The following is a 14,335-nucleotide window of genomic DNA, read 5'->3' on the forward strand; positions in this document are numbered from 1 at the left end:
TGCGCAAAGACAAGACCCTTTGCAGCCTGTACTATTAAGTATGAAATCCCCAAATTCAAATTTGTCATGATTTTGGCACATTTATGTATATTTCGTTGTTTGAACGTTAAGTCAATATTAACGTTTTACGAATCACAAAAAGACAACACGTGCATTCATCCTTGACCTTGTAATACCAGAATATCTGTCAATGGCACCACATTTGAGTTTATTTCTTGCATACGAGGATATCACATTTACAAAACAGCCTTGGAACAGAAATCAGCAAACAAGTGCTATTTTATGGTAAATACATTAGTGTTAGTCAGAGTGCCTTTTATTTCTAGTCTATTTAATGTGTTGATATATGTAGTTCATTAATTTATATTCCTGATACAGTGGGTGACATAGCTGGCGATTATAGTATTCCTGTTTATTTCATGTTCTTACTTTAAATACAAGTTGAAGTCAAATGTATTTTAGCAAATACTTTGTGTTTATTCATTAATTGAATCTGTTCACATTACATGAACAACAATAGCCTAGGGTCATGCACCCAAAAAATAGAAAATCACAAAAATATTTTAACAAAATTGGATATCGCGGGGCAGGGGGAAAATCTGAAATAAGGGGGTGCACGTCTATTACGGTATCTGTGTAGAATACACCTGTTGATCACATTTTGATCAACACAGTAATTGGTAGCAATTTTGTATAGCGATTTATGCTATGCTTGTAATGTTCAGAACATGTTGAATATTGTGCTTTAGCATTTGTATAGCCACGTAAGTTCCTTAAATAAAGGCATCTTCTAAATAAATTTTAAAAATAACAGCAGATTTTGCTCTGCTAGGAGCTTGCTGTTTTTCCGCGGTCAGCTGGGTGAAAGTTTTCATTCATTTACGGTCTTATTGACCTTCAAGTTCAACTTCAAATCCATCCTGGCCTAACTGAGACTGATGTTAGTGTTAGGTGTACCTGCTATAATGTTGGTCTCGTAGTGTAATATATGTTTCTGTCTTACCCATGTGTAACTACAAACACAGTGAATGTCACTGGAGTAGCTATTTCCCATTACATACTGATCAACCTCCTTGCTATTATTAATTTTGAATCCATGGCATTTAAAAAAATGATTTCTTCATTCATCCGTGCATAGCTAGTCTTTCCTGTTCCTTAATTAAATAGAAATTAACAATTTCTTTTGTGTTCAAATTACAGCTTGCACTAGCATTTTAATTATGAGAAATCAATGGCAGGAATAAGTCAGCCATTCACTGAGGCACAAAATCTATAGCAAGCTAAGAAAGCCTTTTCTCATATACCAATTTTATTCTGAATGGATTAAATCTTCTCAGAAATGCTAATGTCAAGCAGAAAGTGGGGTTTCAGACAAAGTTTTCAGTGGGGGGGGGGGTGGAAAAGCTTCCACTGATTTAAGAGTTGAACACAGGCAAGGGATCAACAGGCTCAGAGATTGAAGCCTTTTGGGTGAAAACGCAGCTAATGTCCCAATGAATTGCAAGTCGGTGACTTCCATCAACCAGACCCAGTCACCACATTTCTCACTCTGGCACCCTGTTCAATGAACTTAAATGAGAAGTCAAAGTGTAATATTTTATTACAGTTCTTGAGGGGAAAGTACTCCATTGCAAAAGACGCCTTGAGAGCCTTTTCTGACCTGACACCACAGTTGCATATTCAGGTTGTGACAGGGTACCTATGCACTAAATTTAAGCACCCTGAAACCAAATATTTGTGCAGCTTTTATGACACAGTGCATGTTTAAATCACAAGCCTGCTTTACTGGAATAATTCACTTTTCTGGAAATATTATTTACCCAGAGGCAATGAAAAACAATCCTTATATTAACTGAAAAAGTTTTTTTGTTTTTTTTTTCTCTTCAGATTCATGTAATTGCTGCTCATCACTGAAAGGGCTATTATGGATGCTTTTCTGAGGCATCGCAGCAGGGTTAATAGGGGTGAGCCTGTCGCTGGGGTCAGCAGATAAATTCACTTTACTTGAATGTTAACTTTATAGATAAAGTCTGAGACAACTCTGTGCTGGAACAGAGAAAGTTAAACATCTGATTGTGTTCGGAAATAAGACTATTAAACTTACCACTTGTTGTGTGTGGATGAAAATTACTCATCAAAAAACTCAACTTTGTTAAAACCCTGAACCAGCAAAAGAAAAACAAACAAACTGACTAGACCCTTAATACACTTTCTATTCTGCAGGAATAATAATAGTTTATTAATCTGTAACAAATAGCAAAACACAACCACTGTGATTTTTTAATAAGAGTTCACAATGCTATTATAATTACTTCATTGTTTTCTAACAGTTGAACCATTCTCAAGTCTGATTCCTTCTTTGTATTCTCAAGCAGAAACTCCACTAATTGGCACTGCTGTTGTCTAGGAAAACAAAAGAGGCAAAAACAGTCCCTGACAAGTACCTGTGTCATATTCAAATGCAATACCCAAAGCTGTAAAACATTTCATATTTGCTAAACAAGAAAATAAACCTTTCCACCCGCAATCTTGGCACAAGTATAGAGACTCGGCAATCAGATTTTTCAGATTTAATATGTCTGATGTTCCGTCGGTACTCAATTTGTTTGTTTCTCCTGTGTGGATGCGTCAAGTTAGATTTTTTAAAACACTCAAGAAAAGTTACCTTTGGTGGCACTTTGTATTGTTTCAGAAGATTGAGTCTTAATATTACTTTTTGAAGGGCTTATCAGACATTGCACTGACTCCTGGGTCAGATTCAGTATCGTCTTTTGTTCTTTTAGTTGGGTTTGTTATTAGTTTATCTATATCAAAAACACTGACAAGATACGAAACTATCCGAGATTGAAAAACTTTCCGTCTGTATAAACAAACGGAGTCAAGGTAAGGACGTGGCCAGACCAACATGTTGCTCGTGTTTCACTGGAGTGATGGTTCTAGATGGTCAAAGATTATGCAGCTTGCGATTTCCTAACAAATAAGTGCTAATGTGCTTCATTTATATCACTGTACAATAGCCTTGCAGATCTCCGTGACAGATTGTTTTCTTCATCACTTAGAGCATGAGACTGACCCCAGGCGGGACAAGGAAGCCCATATTGACCCTGTAGGCCTTTAAACAACACTAAGACAACTCTGGCAATTTCACTATTTCTAATTGTAGCGACCAGATAGTTTAATCATGATCTACAATTCTGTGCGCTTCCTTGCTTAACCAGGCTGTGGCATCAAGGCTTATCAAGTTTAATAACGTACAGTAGGTCCTGACACCCCTATGAAAGTTTACCATCTGGAAGTTTTCCTATGGTTGTAGCCCCTTTTCCAGGGGTACAAATTCCTCCCAATTCTGAAACCAAACCTATGCCACTGGTGGTAAACATAAATAATAGCATTTTGCCCCTTTGCAAACTGGATTAAATTTCATTTTTCTTTGCTTTAGTAGAAAATTTAACTGCAAATCCTTTAATTAGTTTACTAAATTTTTCAGGATCTTAAATGTTTAAATTTTGTGTAGATTATGCTTTACATATTCAAATGTAATTGCTAATATGTTTTACTAAGAATTGTGGCATTAGGATTGCAAAGGTAGAATGAATTAATGTGTGTAGGCTAGCACTTAAATACATTGTTTCTATTGTCGGTTTTAATTTAGATCAGATGTTTCACTGCCCGTGGCAGTGCCAGCTATGTTTAATGTAACTTGTAAAGCAAGAAATAGTCTTCTCCTTGTAATAGTTCCAGTTGTTTACCAACTGTTAAAGTCCCTTGATGAAAATTAATAAAGACAAATAATTAAAGGGGATATCAGTAGTGATCATTTTTAGGGGGGTAAAAAACACCTCAGTAGTAAATCTGTTGAATTTGAGCATCTTATGTAGTTTGTTATCTGCTCCAGGTGTGTGGGAAATGCACTTTCCTCTCTGGTCCACTGACTTCTGATTCGATCTCTCTGCAGCGGCTGCCTCTTTTTGATAAATCCTGATTGTACAACTGTTACATTCTTGTAAGGTGTTTTAAGAAAACTATGCCTCTTACATTTTTCATTTGTAACTTTACTGTGATATCCTTATGTAACGCATTATTATTTCAATGTAATGTTGATTATCATAATTTTTTGACATAATAAATACATTTTCTGTTTTAAGATGGATTTGTGTTGGATTGTCTTTCTGGACCTGAAGTCCATATTTCAATTGTTAGCAAAGAAACTACGGGATCAATCTATCAATCTTGATTCTTGGATAGCAAAGGTGAACTCCAATCAATCTAAACAAAACTGTTAAGAGCAAGAGAGACAGGCTACAGCTTTAAGCACAGTATGCAACAATATGAAAAGGGGTTAAAAGGGGTTAGCACCTACAGTTTCAAACAATGCAACAGAGTACCTCTCTGGCAATAATGCAAAGGAAGAATAGGCAAAAATTGCACCATCCCACTGTGCAATGCTGGTAGAAACCTATCCAAAAAGATTCCCAGCAGTAATTGCTGCCAAAGGGGCTTCTACCAAGCGGGCTGAATACATATGCAATCAGCACATTTCAATTTATGCATTTTCTTTGCAGGTTTTGGTGACATTCAACCTCAAATATTCAAATATATAACAGTATTCATTTCGAACATTAGAGTTTTGAAAAAGTAGGTTTACATTATTCGTCAAAAAGTGAAACATTTGGTTTGATGGTGAATACTTTTGCAAGGCACTGTAAATACAGCACAGTTAAGTAAAGATTAAGAGCAGGGTAACACTTGGGGGAAATGCAAAATACTAATTTAGACACTTTTCTAAGTCGTCTTACAACACAGCATGGACCATGCAAAATTGAACAAGGTTATTGTGACTTTAGTGCATGTTAGAATTATAGAAGGCAGTTGTAGAAGATTAACAAGATCTCTGTAACATTAAAACAGGATAAATAGAGCTAGAAAAATCTCCATGGGGAATATTTAAAAGGAAATGTGACTTACCCCCTAAAGAAATGATGGACTTCAGCTGCTTGCTCCAAAAAAGTACAAGAGCAGCTCCAAATGCTGGAAATTACTGAGGAGGAAAAAGGGAATTATGTTACCCAATAGAATACAAATTCAGTTAAAGGAATCATGAATATGGCGATATGAATTTATTCATATTCACATTCAACAGTCACACTGATTCATATTCAACATTCAAATGTAACACGTCAGCAGATAATTGGCAAACTATGCACTAGAGAAACAAATTATATATATATATATATATATATATATATATATATATATATATATATATATATATATATATATATATATATATATATATATATATATATATTAGTACATGATAGTAAAAAAACATCACCATAGACTTTGTGAGGTGTTTTACAAAGCAACACATTTGTTTTCCATTTTTATACATTTGGTTAAAAATGTAATGTATAAATTGTTCTTGGTAATGGTAAACAGCAAAACAATCTCCACGACTCACTGCTCGTGTTTTCAATTCAAAGTGCTCCAAATGAACTAGTCAACCACACTGTATGTATATTTTTTAAACAAACTGTCTATAAAGATGAGAAAAACTTCACAGTGGATTGTGGTGACAGCAGCATATGGAAACCATGCTTCAAGACACACATTTATACTGTGTCATCCATCCTGGCATGTATATTTAAAATATTATACAGTATATTACTATAATAACCTTATGCCCATCAAGGAAGTTTTACTCCACCAATATTTAATTGTGTAGCCTATCTAGCAAAGGAGAAACAATAAACCAAATGCCACCTTTAAAAAACTTGATCCAAAACTATTTGCTTAGGTGGTCATTTTTCCTATCAATAAGGAGATGGAGTGTTTCCATGTTACAGGGTTTCAATGCCCTCCAGTCTTATTGAATAACACACCCATTTACTGTTACCAAAAAGATGATTATAAAAACACAATTCTACACACAAATAAAATTAATTCTGAAAAATGTACTCACAAAAGGAAATTAGGTCATACTGCTCCACAGAGAGACTGCACAGCTAAATACTAGTTTTAAAGTCGAGAGTAATGTTGCCTTTCCCGTTTTGTTTTCATTTTTATACAGCAGGGAGCTTAAATATGCAAAAGTAAACAATCTTCCTAGTTTATGTGCGATTTATTTCTGTAAGTGAATGAGCACAGGAACACTGTGACACTGAGGGAATGTTCTATAATCGTGTAAACTGCTGTGAGTTATGAGAGGAGTTTTGTTTCTCAGTGAACTATTAATAAATCAATGGCCTTTAATTAGTTTAAACTGTAACACATAATACTGTTAATTTGAAATGTCTAATCAGACACTTATTTGGTATTAAATGTGTACTGCTGATTACACAATATGATTCATAATAAAAACAAATGTTATGATGCATACATAATATACAAGTGCAACATAGATGATAACTTCAGTTGTCTGTTTGCAGTACATATTGTGTATTTTTATGTTGTCCTTTTGTTCCCTGTACAGGTACTTTACAGTCACTCTAAGGCCATAAATTGATAGCATGGATCCCTGTACCCATACAATCAACAAGATAAAGAAAGAAATGAGTATTCCCTCAAGAAGACCATAGAAACACGAACAAGGGAAAGGATAACTGCCAAACAAAAGAGCCGATTCAATTAGTGACCATCACTCGAGGCTATAAACCCAACAAATGGAAAGGTTCGCTTGGGATTAACCACAATACAAAATGCAGATAAAGAAATTAAATTGGCACTAATAATAAGAATGCTCAAAATAATGAAACCCTTCAACAATAATAAAACCACTACATTGAAAATCGTGTTATGCACACACAAAACTAGACTTGAAATAGTAAACGTGTAATGGCTTTTTATACCCCCTATAGCTACCAATACAAATATATATATAATATATACACACACACACACACACATACACATACTGAACACAAATATGAATTTCAAAGATTTTACTAAGTTACAGTACATAGGAAATCAGTCATTTGAAATAAATTCATTAGGCCCTAATCCATGGATTTCAAGTGTAAAATTTGAGGGAGTGTGTGACAAGACTGGTGACCCACAGGTGAAGAGTCCAGATGTGGAGTCCTGGGCTGGTGTAGTACACTTGGTCTGTGGTTGGATGTGCTGCCAAATTCTCTAAAACAACATTGAGGCGTCTAATAGTAGAGAAATTAACATTGGATTCTCTGGCACAATAGCTCTGGTGGATATTTCTGCAGTCAGATGTAAAAAAAAGTGTGCATAAAATTTGAGATACATACATTTTGTGTGCGTATGGAATGTGGAAACTTTAATTTCAGCTCATGAAACATGGCACCAACACTTTACATGTTGCGTTAAAATGTTTCTTCAGTATGCAAACAAATATATCAATTGTTTAAGAGGAAAACTATATTAATTTAATAGTCTGTTTTCTGTTATAATTATAACTATAGTTATTTGTTGACTTGAACACAAAAATGTTGTCTCCGTTTTTAAAAAATTGCCAACATTGCTTAGGCGTCGTTCTATCTTAAAATACAAAATACTAAAATTAATGCTTGGCACTTCTCCCTTGAGCCTCAGTTAAGATAACAGAATCCCACATAACAAGTGTGCTTGTTTTCTGCAATTTGTTTGACACTTTTATGGACTTTAAACAAAAACAAAAATACATAAATAAACAAAAAACAAGTTGGTGACGTGCCTAGCTCAGTATCAAAACTGGCTGTAAAACTAATGGGATAACAATGTGGCTACGGCAGACGCAAACCCTGTTACATATAAATCTTTTGGATTCTACAGTTTTGCTTCACAAACTGAAGCACCAAAGTTTTAGGTCTTTCTAATTCTATATATTATACTATCTATATATAATGTATTGTGCTGATGAGGATAAAGGATGATGATTGTGCTGGGTGCGATTTGATATCCAACACTTGATTTAAATATAGTAAGGCAATTATACACACAGATTTAGAAACACAAAAATGCTTTTGTCTTTAATGGCTTGATATAGGCATTTTCTACCATAACTTTTTACATATAGTAAAACTTTACAATGTATTTCAATTATGCTAACTCTTGAAAAGAAAAAAAGTACCTTGGGTTGTGTCTGTGAATAAAACTACACAACAAACCTTGCCGATATTTCTCATCCACCAAGGCGACCTCATATTAAGAAGTTAACAGGTTTGTTGTCTAACTTCTTGAATTACTTTAAGCAAGCAAAACTTGTTGATTAATTTTTTACGAAACTAAAAGAAATAGGAAGCATCTTCATCGCCATCTTGCAGTCCTGTGAACAGGTGTGCAAATGAAAGGCTGGAATATAACATTGTGAATACTGGCCAGAAATGCTTTATTATAGGCACACAAAAAATATTCTCTTCTAAACTATCTACATATTACCTTACATTTCAAGAATAAAATCACATCAATAATCTGGCTGGATCACAAAGTTGCTAATCACTTAAAAGTTTGAGCACTTCTAATTGAAAGACTAGATTGTAGAGTTGCTTGCAGGGAGTCAATGGCAAAAAAACAACACTAAAGCCCTTTATTGATCTTTCGTCTCATATTACCTTTTGGAAAGTAAATGAAGGCCTAGTTGTACCAACTCAGCTTATGAAGCATGTTAAAGGATGAATATTGCCTGATATTATGGTATTAGATAAATGATTGCAGAATTTTGTTGTGTTTTTAATTCATTTTTTAAACCACGTTGAGGTCAGGAGTCAAAATGTGAAAGTATTCAAACACTAAACACCAAGACAAGGAGCGTCCTGGCAATATATTATGAGGTTAAAAAATACACCAACCTTGTCTTTTTTAAAGGCTTATGAATCTTTAGATCTCCCTGATCCGCTGGTAATTGAAGTAATATTTAGCAATGAGAACATCCCTAAACAATAAAGACACGAGTGAGAAAGTAATTCACATAACATCACTTTCCACCTACTCAGAAGCATTCCTCCTTTCAAATTCTGTATCCCTGTGGCATTATAATCCAGAAGGATCTGAATATTGATAAAGTCTTGTCCTCCTTTGACTAGCTCTCCAATAAATTGCGACTCTGCCTGAGGAAGAAGTAGCTCCTTTCATGTCGTCTCATAATGAACGCCGGCCAGAATTCACTTCTTTCAGGTCACTTGATTCGAAACTGAGACAAATTAGAATACAGTTGTAGAAAAGGGAGGACATAATTTGATAGTGATAGTGACAGAGTGCTGATTGGGACCCATAGCCCAGAGATCAGTGTTTCCAATCTGGGATTCCCCCGAGGGACGTTACACAACAGCTGTGGCTGGGCCGGATGCCCATGAGCTCGTAATTACTGAGAACAGCATCAGACCTCCACCCAACGCGAGAGTATTGCTGTTTTTGCACTGAGTTTGACTGTGAAGGGAAGCCGATGGCTTCATAGTGCAACTTGTGAAGGAGGGTAGGCTTTATCTTGTGTGTGTTGGTGATCCAATTTAAGTAACAAACTCTAATTTGGGGAGGTATACAAAAATAAATCATTGCAGATCCCTCAAAACTTCTATAGGTGACAAAAATGTACAAGCGTGCTCTAACAGCAATGCCATTTCTTTTTCTCAAGATGGTGGGATAAGGACGAGCCCTACTTACACATAATGTCTGGTCTCAAACTTTATTTTCACTGTGCTGTTTGTGCAAAGAGTGACAGCTATGACATTTTCTACACTGTATTTAATCCCTGCATGTGCACACCCTCAGTGTTACCCCCGCAGTAAAATTACAAATCTTCTATTTTAACAGAATGCCTTTCCTGAAATGGCACAGCGAAGAGAGCTGTTGCAGAACTACATACATATTAAGAAAAATTTGATTAAATCAGACCAGGGCCCCTGCGCTGCATACTGTAAATAGTGAATTATTTAGAAATCATTTTGGCTATCAGAAGTATTTATTCATGGATTTATCTTTTGTGTAATGCTTTACATAGGAATTTATTTCTGTTAATATTAAAATTAGATCCCAGGGACCTGCTAAAAAAATTGCCTTCTGTTTCATCATTAATTTTAAAATGTCCTCTTTCTATCTGAAAAGAAGTGAGGGATTTTCACTGATTCATCCATTCTTGTTTTTCTTAGTACGGGACTTAGAATGGATCTCATGTGTTAAGTTTGCCCTTGATGTCATTTGTAAATTATTAATCTCTCTACAAACACCTCGGCAATACCTTCCAGATTCATTCCGATGTGGGTTTTTTCTCGGCCCTCATCTGCTTTTCGGATGTCGTTGAGCTTTTAAATCAACTCTGCTCTGAAAGTGACCATAGTAATGCAAAAACGTTGTTACTTATCCAACTATGGTCCTTTATATAAACTTATTATCCTTTTTCAAACATATTTTAAACATTTCAGTGGGTGCAAAAACACACACAACAAGAAAAACCTGGTAAATACCCTGTTAATAATCTGTTTCCCACAATCCTTTAATAGAAGTACATTTGTGTCAATGTTTTCTCCATTGCAGACAACAGACTGATAATCCATACAATGCAAAATATGTGCTTGTCTTTCTTTGCACTTTTCTTCCGAATTGCTTTTTGTTTAGACTATAACTTGTTGAGATCAAATGTACTGGACCTGTTTGCAATTAATTAATTCCAACAATGGCCAGCTCTCCAGCATTCTTTCAGGGTCACAGAGATACTGTTGTTTAAGAGCATATTTTCTTACATTTATGCGTTGTCCCCTGCTTGACACGGATGCATTTCTGCCAGATATCTCAAAGGGTAACAGCTCAGTTTTTTTCTAGTCGTTCTCCTGCCTGTAGCTTTCAGTTAACATGATGGTAAGGCATAAGAAAGGAGACCGGAGCTGGGATAGCAAACTGCAGAGATTTGAAGAAAAAAAAAAAAGTTTTCACACTAGAAAAATGGAAAGTAATGAAAGCCAAGTTGGATATGTTCTCATTAGAAATGTAAACGCAGCATTGCTGTCTCTGCCTATTTCACATTTCTGAACAAACTCCACACTCTGCCACCGAGCTGTCACAGTGTTAGACTGCAATGTCTTTATATCTCACATTAATATTGTAGCTGAAAAGCACATAGTTAAAGTTATTATGCACTCACATGCATATATGCTGTGTGTGTGTCAACTCCTCTTGGGTATATTCCTCACACAGTATAATAAATTAATTTATATCTAATTAATTTTCAATCAGAGGTGCCATTCCTTTGTAACTGGATATCAATGAATTACAAAATACCCAGATTACACATCTATTAATTTACATGTTGTAGAATGTTAACTTACAAGTTAATTAAATATTAATTAAACCCTGCTATTGAAGACACACAATACCAAGGGTCAACAGGACCTTCAACTAACTTCTAGAAGTAAAATAGGTAAAGTAAAAGGCAAAACATTACCCTAGAGGGTTCAGAAAAGCATAAATATACATAGTGACAGTACATTGACATGTGACATGCTGGACAACAAGATTATTCCAAACCTCTATTCAAATTGATTAATAAGAAATTGCACTATTTGAAAAGACAGTTAGGGCTGTGCAGACATTGTATTTCCACAGTCAATAGCTGAAAGCTGAGAAATACTTGGCAAGTATGAATTGCTGAGTCCAGAGAAACAGACAAAACCACTCAGGTCTCTTATTAAAATCCCATGTTTCTCAGCACGACTGAAATGCATTACAGCTGCTGTGTCTTGCTCCTATTTCAATTTTGTTTTTCTCCATATAGGACAACACCAGTGTGAAAGCATCTCAATAATGTAGAGTCCTGAGGCTGCTGAAGTAATGGGACAATTCCATCTACCACAGAGCATTTAAACTACAATGGTAAAAGATTCAAAATATAAAACACAAATGTGAGGAACAGCAGGCAGTGTGGCACAGTCGCACTTCAAATGAGGCAAGCCAAGGAGAGAGGAGTTAAAAAACAACAAAAATAATACAAATAATAATAATCTTCATCATCATCATCATCATTGATTCCTGTGTTACAATATCATTATTTTTCAAACCTGCTACAAGTATTATGAATAAACAAACACCAGAATTTGTTTTAATCTTTTTACGATTCAGATACCCTTCTCAACAGAATCTGCCCAGATTTCAATATTTAATCACTTCTTAAAACTTAACAATATGCTAAGTTCGCTAAAATAATAATACATAAACAAATATCTGTAGCTCTTGGATTTTTGATGTTTCCTAACGTTCCTATAGGAAACAACATCCTTATGCAGACAATACTCCCAGCGTTATTTTGTATTACAGGCACAAATTTCAATATTTAAGCTTTCTACATTTTTAACAGCAGTGTCAAGCTGCTGTTAGCTGGAATAAATAAGTAAACATTATGTGTTGCATTTTGAGTCTTTTTTTGTGTTAGTCTGTCCTTTAATGTGCCGCAGGAAAACAAATGCATGCAGTCCCAAAATGAGGATGGAAAACACACTGGGATCTAATTCAGCTATTATAAATATACATTGTTAAAAATATTAAATTCACAATGTGCAGTTCCAATCTCATACACAGTAGCTGAAGAGGCTATATTAGTTAAATTAGTGACTGAAATTAATTTGTTTGACCATGTTTTTCAACTGAACAAACTGGACCTACTTGAACATTTACTTATGTGAATAACTTGTAAATAAGTATGCTACAATATATAACTACATAATGTAATTCATTTAAGTACTTTGCCTATTTCTCTTTAGTATCAGCTTTGTATTTCTATGTGGTGTAATACAGTTTGCACATTGTTTCTAAAGACAATGACTATTACCAGATTTTAAAGGAATGTCCCACTAATATCATGGGTGTATGTGTCTTTATGTGTTCTTATAGTGTACAAGTAAGATATAGGACTCTTCCAGATCGAGTCCATCATGTAAAATTTTAAAATGTTAAACTTACATAATAATGGCGGATGTCAAACTTTAGGCGGATGTGTCATAACATCCTGGACAGCAGAAAAACGACTAAATCCTAAGTTTGGCCTAACTGCAGCCACTGCAATCAAGTCGACATCTGTTTGTTTCGTGGTCTTACTTCTATAGTAATTATTCTTTCCATGGACATGAAGTGTACTTTAGAAGAAGAAAGATTAGATTGGTAATGGGATTTGCATTTTCAGCAAATAATTAAATAAAGTATCAGTTTCTTCTTCATTGCTTAATTTTTCAAGATAAGCACAACCAAATACAAAAGATTGCAAAAGCTCATCCCACTAAGCTTTAATACATTATCCCCCCCTTTCTGAATTTTAAAATATTAAACAAAAAGCAAACGCTTTTCATTAAAGACTTTCACATTTCTAGCCACTCACTGGTTTAAAGCATAGTGCCTTTTTAATCTGTACCTCCTGTTTCAGTAGATAATTGAATAAAAAAGAGAGTGGTTCAATCTCTTTAAAAAATGTAATCACCAAATGTAATCTTAGTGTTCATCATTACATGTCTCAAGTCAATCCTAATCTTAATTTTATTAAGACAATCTTAATATATGTTATTTAGGGGGATGTTTCTAATTCATTCCAAATGCTGCAAAAGCTGATATAGGTATGTGTGTATGAACAGTCAGATGTTAAGAAGATCTTAATATTCTCAAACAAAGAATTACTTGTAACACATTAAATGTTGTTTATTTACTGTTGTGCCCTGTGGCTGTGGATATTTAGGTAAAACACTCAGACCTTTAAAAATAAGGCTAAGTGAACACAAAAGTGGAATAAGACGCACCGATGCTGGTGGCTAGACATTTGAAAGACTTTTCTCATAATGTCAACTCTTTGAAATGCATAGGTATAGAGGCCGTCACTATTGGTAGAACATGTTGAAGCCAAAAGGACTCGATGAAGATTGAGTTGTTGCCTTTTCTTTAGTTATTAATTATTCAACTGTTTTTTTTTTTTGTTTAATGCAAATTTTGTAATACTGATCTCTATTTATGTATTTACTTATTTATGTATTATTTTTTATTATGTGTGATGTTTTGCTGTGTTAAATGCCAATTTGTTGTACAGATTGGAATACAGACTAGTCCCCTGTGACGTATGATTGGATTACCTATGGTATGTGCCTAATCAGTTTTGTTTCTTCTTGTTTTTTTTGTATGATCATGGTTGTTAACTTTAGTCTCTCTCATTAATGAACAATTATGACTTATCGTGCAGATGCAATTTGTCTATCGTGACCTTAATTGATCATGGCTGGAAAGGAATTTATTGTAATCAATGAATTCCCCATGTGTTTTATAAGATGTCTAACGATGAACACTGATGAAGCCTACCAGCAAAACATTTGTTTACAAGAAATGCCCAATTTCTATGGGAAGCAAAAAGAAGGGAGACTAATCTGAA

This window comes from Amia ocellicauda, chromosome 4, assembly GCF_036373705.1.
Source record: "Amia ocellicauda isolate fAmiCal2 chromosome 4, fAmiCal2.hap1, whole genome shotgun sequence".
Classification (NCBI taxonomy): domain Eukaryota; kingdom Metazoa; phylum Chordata; class Actinopteri; order Amiiformes; family Amiidae; genus Amia; species Amia ocellicauda.